The sequence below is a fragment of the Carassius gibelio genome, chromosome B3 (assembly GCF_023724105.1).
Source record: "Carassius gibelio isolate Cgi1373 ecotype wild population from Czech Republic chromosome B3, carGib1.2-hapl.c, whole genome shotgun sequence".
Classification (NCBI taxonomy): domain Eukaryota; kingdom Metazoa; phylum Chordata; class Actinopteri; order Cypriniformes; family Cyprinidae; genus Carassius; species Carassius gibelio.
In genome coordinates this window covers 40,969,354-40,977,792 of record NC_068398.1, presented here as the reverse complement: position 1 = coordinate 40,977,792, position 8,439 = coordinate 40,969,354, and the positions used below count along the sequence as shown (strand labels likewise).

At 48.0% G+C, this 8,439-nt stretch overlaps 1 protein-coding gene and 13 non-coding genes across 16 annotated transcripts in view; all 14 read right to left on the bottom strand.

Annotated features, from left to right (window-relative positions):
• Window positions 1-69, bottom strand: part of trnal-aag (transfer RNA leucine (anticodon AAG)) — an 82-nt gene extending 13 nt beyond the window's left edge. The window contains exon 1 of the tRNA in view: window positions 1-69. This exon is cut by the window's left edge and continues 13 nt beyond it. This is a non-coding gene — a tRNA (tRNA-Leu).
• LOC127953344 (zinc finger protein 271-like) overlaps window positions 1-8,439 on the bottom strand; it is an 838,866-nt gene that overhangs the window by 594,976 nt on the left and 235,451 nt on the right. The window lies entirely within an intron of this gene.
• Window positions 1,548-1,629, bottom strand: trnal-aag (transfer RNA leucine (anticodon AAG)). The gene has a single exon. It is a non-coding gene; the product is annotated as a tRNA-Leu (tRNA).
• On the bottom strand, window positions 2,024-2,105 carry trnal-uag (transfer RNA leucine (anticodon UAG)). The gene has a single exon. It is a non-coding gene; the product is annotated as a tRNA-Leu (tRNA).
• trnal-aag (transfer RNA leucine (anticodon AAG)) lies at window positions 2,529-2,610 on the bottom strand. The gene has a single exon. It is a non-coding gene; the product is annotated as a tRNA-Leu (tRNA).
• trnal-uag (transfer RNA leucine (anticodon UAG)) lies at window positions 2,987-3,068 on the bottom strand. The gene has a single exon. It is a non-coding gene; the product is annotated as a tRNA-Leu (tRNA).
• On the bottom strand, window positions 3,549-3,630 carry trnal-aag (transfer RNA leucine (anticodon AAG)). Its single transcript has one exon. It is a non-coding gene; the product is annotated as a tRNA-Leu (tRNA).
• trnal-aag (transfer RNA leucine (anticodon AAG)) lies at window positions 5,160-5,241 on the bottom strand. The gene has a single exon. It is a non-coding gene; the product is annotated as a tRNA-Leu (tRNA).
• Window positions 5,636-5,717, bottom strand: trnal-uag (transfer RNA leucine (anticodon UAG)). The gene has a single exon. It is a non-coding gene; the product is annotated as a tRNA-Leu (tRNA).
• On the bottom strand, window positions 6,205-6,286 carry trnal-aag (transfer RNA leucine (anticodon AAG)). Its single transcript has one exon. It is a non-coding gene; the product is annotated as a tRNA-Leu (tRNA).
• Window positions 6,681-6,762, bottom strand: trnal-uag (transfer RNA leucine (anticodon UAG)). Its single transcript has one exon. It is a non-coding gene; the product is annotated as a tRNA-Leu (tRNA).
• On the bottom strand, window positions 7,250-7,331 carry trnal-aag (transfer RNA leucine (anticodon AAG)). The gene has a single exon. It is a non-coding gene; the product is annotated as a tRNA-Leu (tRNA).
• trnal-uag (transfer RNA leucine (anticodon UAG)) lies at window positions 7,726-7,807 on the bottom strand. The gene has a single exon. It is a non-coding gene; the product is annotated as a tRNA-Leu (tRNA).
• On the bottom strand, window positions 8,231-8,312 carry trnal-aag (transfer RNA leucine (anticodon AAG)). Its single transcript has one exon. It is a non-coding gene; the product is annotated as a tRNA-Leu (tRNA).

The following is an 8,439-nucleotide window of genomic DNA, read 5'->3' as shown; positions in this document are numbered from 1 at the left end:
ATTCGAACCCACGCCCCCGAAGAGACTGGAGCCTTAATCCAGCGCCTTGGACCGCTCGGCCACGCTACCCTGCACTCCTGCGCTCTCCGGCTCGCTAAGACCGGTGGAAAGGCCTCCCTGATGCTGACTAGGGCGAAAAGCTGCATTCTAATCCTGTTTTTCGTAAAACAAACCTGATCCCTAGCAGGTTAGGGCTTGCGGCAATGTTGCTGTCACAGCAAGTCTGAGGCGAATTCTGAAGAACAGATCAACACAGGATTGACTAAAATCGTCAGCAATGAAACTTTCGGTAGTCACTTAACCACAGAGGAGAACAGTGCCCCGGGAGCAGGACTCAGTCTGACTGCTTTAGCAGAAAGGAGATAGGCTGAGCACCTGGCCGCTGAAAGGCAAAGTGTACTCTCACCACGTTTTCAGAACCTTCATCGAGTACACACAGGGCCTCTGTAATTAAAACCACAGCTGGCAGCAGTGGGATTCGAACCCACGCCCCCAGAGAGACTGGAGCCTAATCCAGCGCCTTAGACCACAAGGCCACGCTACCAGATTGATAGTTTCATTCCATTCCTTTTTCCGCCTTCCACCTTCCGGAAATAGAGGCAACGCTACCACACTAAGCCCTTTTCAATGAGTAAAACTGGCTGTTTCCATCCTTTTGCCTACTTATTGCTTTCCACTGTTATTTTTTTCAATGAGTAAAACTGGCTGTTTTCATCCTTTTGCCTACTTATTGCTTTCCACTGTTATTTTTTTCAATGAGTAAAACTGGCTGTTTCCATCCTTTTGCCTACTTATTGCTTTCCACTGTTATTTTATTCAAGCGATTTTTCCTGTTTTGAAGTAACTTCACTGTGATTGTAAACTATTGACGTCCTTGCTTCAACACGGTGCATCTGTAAGGAAGGAGCAGAGGCCGTGACAGGCTTTCAGCACCGACTTGGCTGAATTGCAAGGAATGTAAAAGCGGCTGAATTTGGACGTTCACGCAGCATCACTTTGCGCAGCCACAGCAGTCTTCCAAAAGCATCTACTGGCAGCGGTGGGATTCGAACCCACGACCCCGAAGAGACTGGAGCCTTAATCCAGCACCTTGGACCGCTTTCACTTAAAATTTTCACTTAAAATTTTCACTTAAAATTTCCACTTAAAATTTCCACCTTCCACCTTACGGAAATAGAGGCAACGCTACCACACTAAGCCCTTTTCAATGAGTAAAACTGGCTGTTTCCATCCTTTTGCCTACTTATTGCTTTCCACTGTTATTTTTTTCAATGAGTAAAACTGTCTGTTTCCATCCTTTTGCCTACTTATTGCTTTCCACTGTTATTTTATTCAAGCGATTTTTCCTGTTTTGAAGTAACTTCACTGTGATTGTAAACTATTGACGTCCCTGCTTCAACACGGTGCATCTGTAAGGAAGGAGCAGAGGCCGTGACAGGCTTTCAGCACCGACTTGGCTGAATTGCAAGGAATGTAAAAGCGGCTGAATTTGGACGTTCACGCAGCATCACTTTGCGCAGCCACAGCAGTCTTCCAAAAGCATCTACTGGCAGCGGTGGGATTCGAACCCACGACCCCAAAGAGACTGGAGCCTTAATCCAGCGCCTTGGACCGATCGGCCACGCTACCCTGCACTCCTGCGCTCTCCGGCTCGCTAAGACCGGTGGAAAGGCCTCCCTGATGCTGACTAGGGCGAAAAGCTGCATTCTAATCCGGTTTTTCGTAAAACAAACCTGATCCCTAGCAGGTTAGGGCTTGCGGCAATGTTGCTGTCACAGCAAGTCTGAGGCGAATTCTGAAGAACAGATCAACACAGGATTGACTAAAATCGTCAGCAATGAAACTTTCGGTAGTCACTTAACCACAGAGGAGAACAGTGCCCCGGGAGCAGGACTCAGTCTGACTGCTTTAGCAGAAAGGAGATAGGCTGAGCACCTGGCCGCTGAAAGGCAAAGTGTACTCTCACCACGTTTTCAGAACCTTCATCGAGTACACACAGGGCCTCTGTAATTAAAACCACAGCTGGCAGCGGTGGGATTCGAACCCACGCCCCCAGAGAGACTGGAGCCTAAATCCAGCGCCTTAGACCACTCGGCCACGCTACCAGGTTGATAGTTTCTTTCCATTCCTTTTTCCACCTTCCACCTTCCGGAAATAGAGGCAACGCTACCACACTAAGCCCTTTTCAATGAGTAAAACTGGCTGTTTCCATCCTTTTGCCTACTTATTGCTTTCCACTGTTATTTTTTTCAATGAGTAAAACTGGCTGTTTCCATCCTTTTGCCTACTTATTGCTTTCCACTGTTATTTTATTCAAGCGATTTTTCCTGTTTTGAAGTAACTTCACTGTGATTGTAAACTATTGACGTCCCTGCTTCAACACGGTGCATCTGTAAGGAAGGAGCAGAGGCCGTGACAGGCTTTCAGCACCGACTTGGCTGAATTGCAAGGAATGTAAAAGCGGCTGAATTTGGACGTTCACGCAGCATCACTTTGCGCAGCCACAGCAGTCTTCCAAAAGCATCTACTGGCAGCGGTGGGATTCGAACCCACGCCCCCGAAGAGACTGGAGCCTTAATCCAGCGCCTTGGACCGCTCGGCCACGCTACCCTGCACTCCTGCGCTCTCCGGCTCGCTAAGACCGGTGGAAAGGCCTCCCTGATGCTGACTAGGGCGAAAAGCTGCATTCTAATCCTGTTTTTCGTAAAACAAACCTGATCCCTAGCAGGTTAGGGCTTGCGGCAATGTTGCTGTCACAGCAAGTCTGAGGCGAGTTCTGAAGAACAGATCAACACAGTATTGACTAAAATCGTCAGCAATGACTTAACCACAGAGAACAGTGCCCCGGGAGCAGGACTCAGTCTGACTGCTTTAGCAGAAAGGAGATAGGCTGAGCACCTGGCCGCTGAAAGGCAAAGTGTACTCTCACCACGTTTTCAGAACCTTCATCGAGTACACACAGGGCCTCTGTAATTAAAACCACAGCTGGCAGCGGTGGGATTCGAACCCACGCCCCCAGAGAGACTGGAGCCTAAATCCAGCGCCTTAGACCACTCGGCCACGCTACCAGAATGATAGTTTCTTTCCATTCCTTTTTCCACCTTCCGGAAATAGAGGCAACGCTATCACACTAACCCCTTTTCAATGAGTAAAACTGGCTGTTTCCATCCTTTTGCCTACTTATTGCTTTCCACTGTTATTTTTTTCAATGAGTAAAACTGGCTGTTTCCATCCTTTTGCCTACTTATTGCTTTCCACTGTTATTTTTTTCAATGAGTAAAACTGGCTGTTTCCATCCTTTTGCCTACTTATTGCTTTCCACTGTTATTTTATTCAAGCGATTTTTCCTGTTTTGAAGTAACTTCACTGTGATTGTAAACTATTGACGTCCCTGCTTCAACACGGTGCATCTGTAAGGAAGGAGCAGAGGCCGTGACAGGCTTTCAGCACCGACTTGGCTGAATTGCAAGGAATGTAAAAGCGGCTGAATTTGGACGTTCACGCAGCATCACTTTGAGCAGCCACAGCAGTCTTCCAAAAGCATCTACTGGCAGAGGTGGGATTCGAACCCACGCCCCCGAAGAGACTGGAGCCTTAATCCAGCGCCTTGGACCGCTCGGCCACGCTACCCTGCACTCCTGCGCTCTCCGGCTCGCTAAGACCGGTGGAAAGGCCTCCCTGATGCTGACTAGGGCGAAAAGCTGCATTCTAATCCTGTTTTTCGTAAAACAAACCTGATCCCTAGCAGGTTAGGGCTTGCGGCAATGTTGCTGTCACAGCAAGTCTGAGGCGAATTCTGAAGAACAGATCAACACAGGATTGACTAAAATCGTCAGCAATGAAACTTTCGGTAGTCACTTAACCACAGAGGAGAACAGTGCCCCGGGAGCAGGACTCAGTCTGACTGCTTTAGCAGAAAGGAGATAGGCTGAGCACCTGGCCGCTGAAAGGCAAAGTGTACTCTCACCACGTTTTCAGAACCTTCATCGAGTACACACAGGGCCTCTGTAATTAAAACCACAGCTGGCAGCAGTGGGATTCGAACCCACGCCCCCAGAGAGACTGGAGCCTAATCCAGCGCCTTAGACCACAAGGCCACGCTACCAGATTGATAGTTTCTTTCCATTCCTTTTTCCGCCTTCCACCTTCCGGAAATAGAGGCAACGCTACCACACTAAGCCCTTTTCAATGAGTAAAACTGGCTGTTTCCATCCTTTTGCCTACTTATTGCTTTCCACTGTTATTTTTTTCAATGAGTAAAACTGGCTGTTTCCATCCTTTTGCCTACTTATTGCTTTCCACTGTTATTTTTTTCAATGAGTAAAACTGGCTGTTTCCATCCTTTTGCCTACTTATTGCTTTCCACTGTTATTTTTTTCAATGAGTAAAACTGGCTGTTTCCATCCTTTTGCCTACTTATTGCTTTCCACTGTTATTTTATTCAAGCGATTTTTCCTGTTTTGAAGTAACTTCACTGTGATTGTAAACTATTGACGTCCCTGCTTCAACACGGTGCATCTGTAAGGAAGGAGCAGAGGCCGTGACAGGCTTTCAGCACCGACTTGGCTGAATTGCAAGGAATGTAAAAGCGGCTGAATTTGGACGTTCACGCAGCATCACTTTGCGCAGCCACAGCAGTCTTCCAAAAGCATCTACTGGCAGCGGTGGGATTCGAACCCACGACCCCGAAGAGACTGGAGCCTTAATCCAGCACCTTGGACCGCTTTCACTTAAAATTTTCACTTAAAATTTTCACTTAAAATTTCCACCTTCCACCTTACGGAAATAGAGGCAACGCTACCACACTAAGCCCTTTTCAATGAGTAAAACTGGCTGTTTCCATCCTTTTGCCTACTTATTGCTTTCCACTGTTATTTTTTTCAATGAGTAAAACTGTCTGTTTCCATCCTTTTGCCTACTTATTGCTTTCCACTGTTATTTTATTCAAGCGATTTTTCCTGTTTTGAAGTAACTTCACTGTGATTGTAAACTATTGACGTCCCTGCTTCAACACGGTGCATCTGTAAGGAAGGAGCAGAGGCCGTGACAGGCTTTCAGCACCGACTTGGCTGAATTGCAAGGAATGTAAAAGCGGCTGAATTTGGACGTTCACGCAGCATCACTTTGCGCAGCCACAGCAGTCTTCCAAAAGCATCTACTGGCAGCGGTGGGATTCGAACCCACGACCCCAAAGAGACTGGAGCCTTAATCCAGCGCCTTGGACCGATCGGCCACGCTACCCTGCACTCCTGCGCTCTCCGGCTCGCTAAGACCGGTGGAAAGGCCTCCCTGATGCTGACTAGGGCGAAAAGCTGCATTCTAATCCTGTTTTTCGTAAAACAAACCTGATCCCTAGCAGGTTAGGGCTTGCGGCAATGTTGCTGTCACAGCAAGTCTGAGGCGAATTCTGAAGAACAGATCAACACAGGATTGACTAAAATCGTCAGCAATGAAACTTTCGGTAGTCACTTAACCACAGAGGAGAACAGTGCCCCGGGAGCAGGACTCAGTCTGACTGCTTTAGCAGAAAGGAGATAGGCTGAGCACCTGGCCGCTGAAAGGCAAAGTGTACTCTCACCACGTTTTCAGAACCTTCATCGAGTACACACAGGGCCTCTGTAATTAAAACCACAGCTGGCAGCGGTGGGATTCGAACCCACGCCCCCAGAGAGACTGGAGCCTAAATCCAGCGCCTTAGACCACTCGGCCACGCTACCAGATTGATAGTTTCTTTCCATTCCTTTTTCCGCCTTCCACCTTCCGGAAATAGAGGCAACGCTATCACACTAACCCCTTTTCAATGAGTAAAACTGGCTGTTTCCATCCTTTTGCCTACTTATTGCTTTCCACTGTTATTTTTTTCAATGAGTAAAACTGGCTGTTTCCATCCTTTTGCCTACTTATTGCTTTCCACTGTTATTTTTTTCAATGAGTAAAACTGGCTGTTTCCATCCTTTTGCCTACTTATTGCTTTCCACTGTTATTTTATTCAAGCGATTTTTCCTGTTTTGAAGTAACTTCACTGTGATTGTAAACTATTGACGTCCCTGCTTCAACACGGTGCATCTGTAAGGAAGGAGCAGAGGCCGTGACAGGCTTTCAGCACCGACTTGGCTGAATTGCAAGGAATGTAAAAGCGGCTGAATTTGGACGTTCACGCAGCATCACTTTGAGCAGCCACAGCAGTCTTCCAAAAGCATCTACTGGCAGCGGTGGGATTCGAACCCACGCCCCCGAAGAGACTGGAGCCTTAATCCAGCGCCTTGGACCACTCGGCCACGCTACCCTGCACTCCTGCGCTCTCCGGCTCGCTAAGACCGGTGGAAAGGCCTCCCTGATGCTGACTAGGGCGAAAAGCTGCATTCTAATCCTGTTTTTCGTAAAACAAACCTGATCCCTAGCAGGTTAGGGCTTGCGGCAATGTTGCTGTCACAGCAAGTCTGAGGCGAATTCTGAAGAACAGATCAACACAGGATTGACTAAAATCGTCAGCAATGAAACTTTCGGTAGTCACTTAACCACAGAGGAGAACAGTGCCCCGGGAGCAGGACTCAGTCTGACTGCTTTAGCAGAAAGGAGATAGGCTGAGCACCTGGCCGCTGAAAGGCAAAGTGTACTCTCACCACGTTTTCAGAACCTTCATCGAGTACACACAGGGCCTCTGTAATTAAAACCACAGCTGGCAGCGGTGGGATTCGAACCCACGCCCCCAGAGAGACTGGAGCCTAAATCCAGCGCCTTAGACCACTCGGCCACGCTACCAGATTGATGGTTTCTTTCCATTCCTTTTTCCGCCTTCCACCTTCCGGAAATAGAGGCAACGCTACCACACTAAGCCCTTTTCAATGAGTAAAACTGGCTGTTTCCATCCTTTTGCCTACTTATTGCTTTCCACTGTTATTTTTTTCAATGAGTAAAACTGGCTGTTTCCATCCTTTTGCCTACTTATTGCTTTCCACTGTTATTTTTTTCAATGAGTAAAACTGGCTGTTTCCATCCTTTTGCCTACTTATTGCTTTCCACTGTTATTTTATTCAAGCGATTTTTCCTGTTTTGAAGTAACTTCACTGTGATTGTAAACTATTGACGTCCCTGCTTCAACACGGTGCATCTGTAAGGAAGGAGCAGAGGCCGTGACAGGCTTTCAGCACCGACTTGGCTGAATTGCAAGGAATGTAAAAGCGGCTGAATTTGGACGTTCACGCAGCATCACTTTGCGCAGCCACAGCAGTCTTCCAAAAGCATCTACTGGCAGCGGTGGGATTCGAACCCACGACCCCAAAGAGACTGGAGCCTTAATCCAGCGCCTTGGACCGATCGGCCACGCTACCCTGCACTCCTGCGCTCTCCGGCTCGCTAAGACCGGTGGAAAGGCCTCCCTGATGCTGACTAGGGCGAAAAGCTGCATTCTAATCCTGTTTTTCGTAAAACAAACCTGATCCCTAGCAGGTTAGGGCTTGCGGCAATGTTGCTGTCACAGCAAGTCTGAGGCGAATTCTGAAGAACAGATCAACACAGGATTGACTAAAATCGTCAGCAATGAAACTTTCGGTAGTCACTTAACCACAGAGGAGAACAGTGCCCCGGGAGCAGGACTCAGTCTGACTGCTTTAGCAGAAAGGAGATAGGCTGAGCACCTGGCCGCTGAAAGGCAAAGTGTACTCTCACCACGTTTTCAGAACCTTCATCGAGTACACACAGGGCCTCTGTAATTAAAACCACAGCTGGCAGCGGTGGGATTCGAACCCACGCCCCCAGAGAGACTGGAGCCTAAATCCAGCGCCTTAGACCACTCGGCCACGCTACCAGGTTGATAGTTTCTTTCCATTCCTTTTTCCACCTTCCACCTTCCGGAAATAGAGGCAACGCTACCACACTAAGCCCTTTTCAATGAGTAAAACTGGCTGTTTCCATCCTTTTGCCTACTTATTGCTTTCCACTGTTATTTTTTTCAATGAGTAAAACTGGCTGTTTCCATCCTTTTGCCTACTTATTGCTTTCCACTGTTATTTTATTCAAGCGATTTTTCCTGTTTTGAAGTAACTTCACTGTGATTGTAAACTATTGACGTCCCTGCTTCAACACGGTGCATCTGTAAGGAAGGAGCAGAGGCCGTGACAGGCTTTCAGCACCGACTTGGCTGAATTGCAAGGAATGTAAAAGCGGCTGAATTTGGACGTTCACGCAGCATCACTTTGAGCAGCCACAGCAGTCTTCCAAAAGCATCTACTGGCACCGGTGGGATTCGAACCCACGACCCCGAAGAGACTGGAGCCTTAATCCAGCGCCTTGGACCGCTCGGCCACGCTACCCTGCACTCCTGCGCTCTCCGGCTCTCTAAGACCGGTGGAAAGGCCTCCCTGATGCTGACTAGGGCGAAAAGCTGCATTCTAATCCTGTTTTTCATAAAACAAACCAGATCCCTAGCAGGTTAGGGCT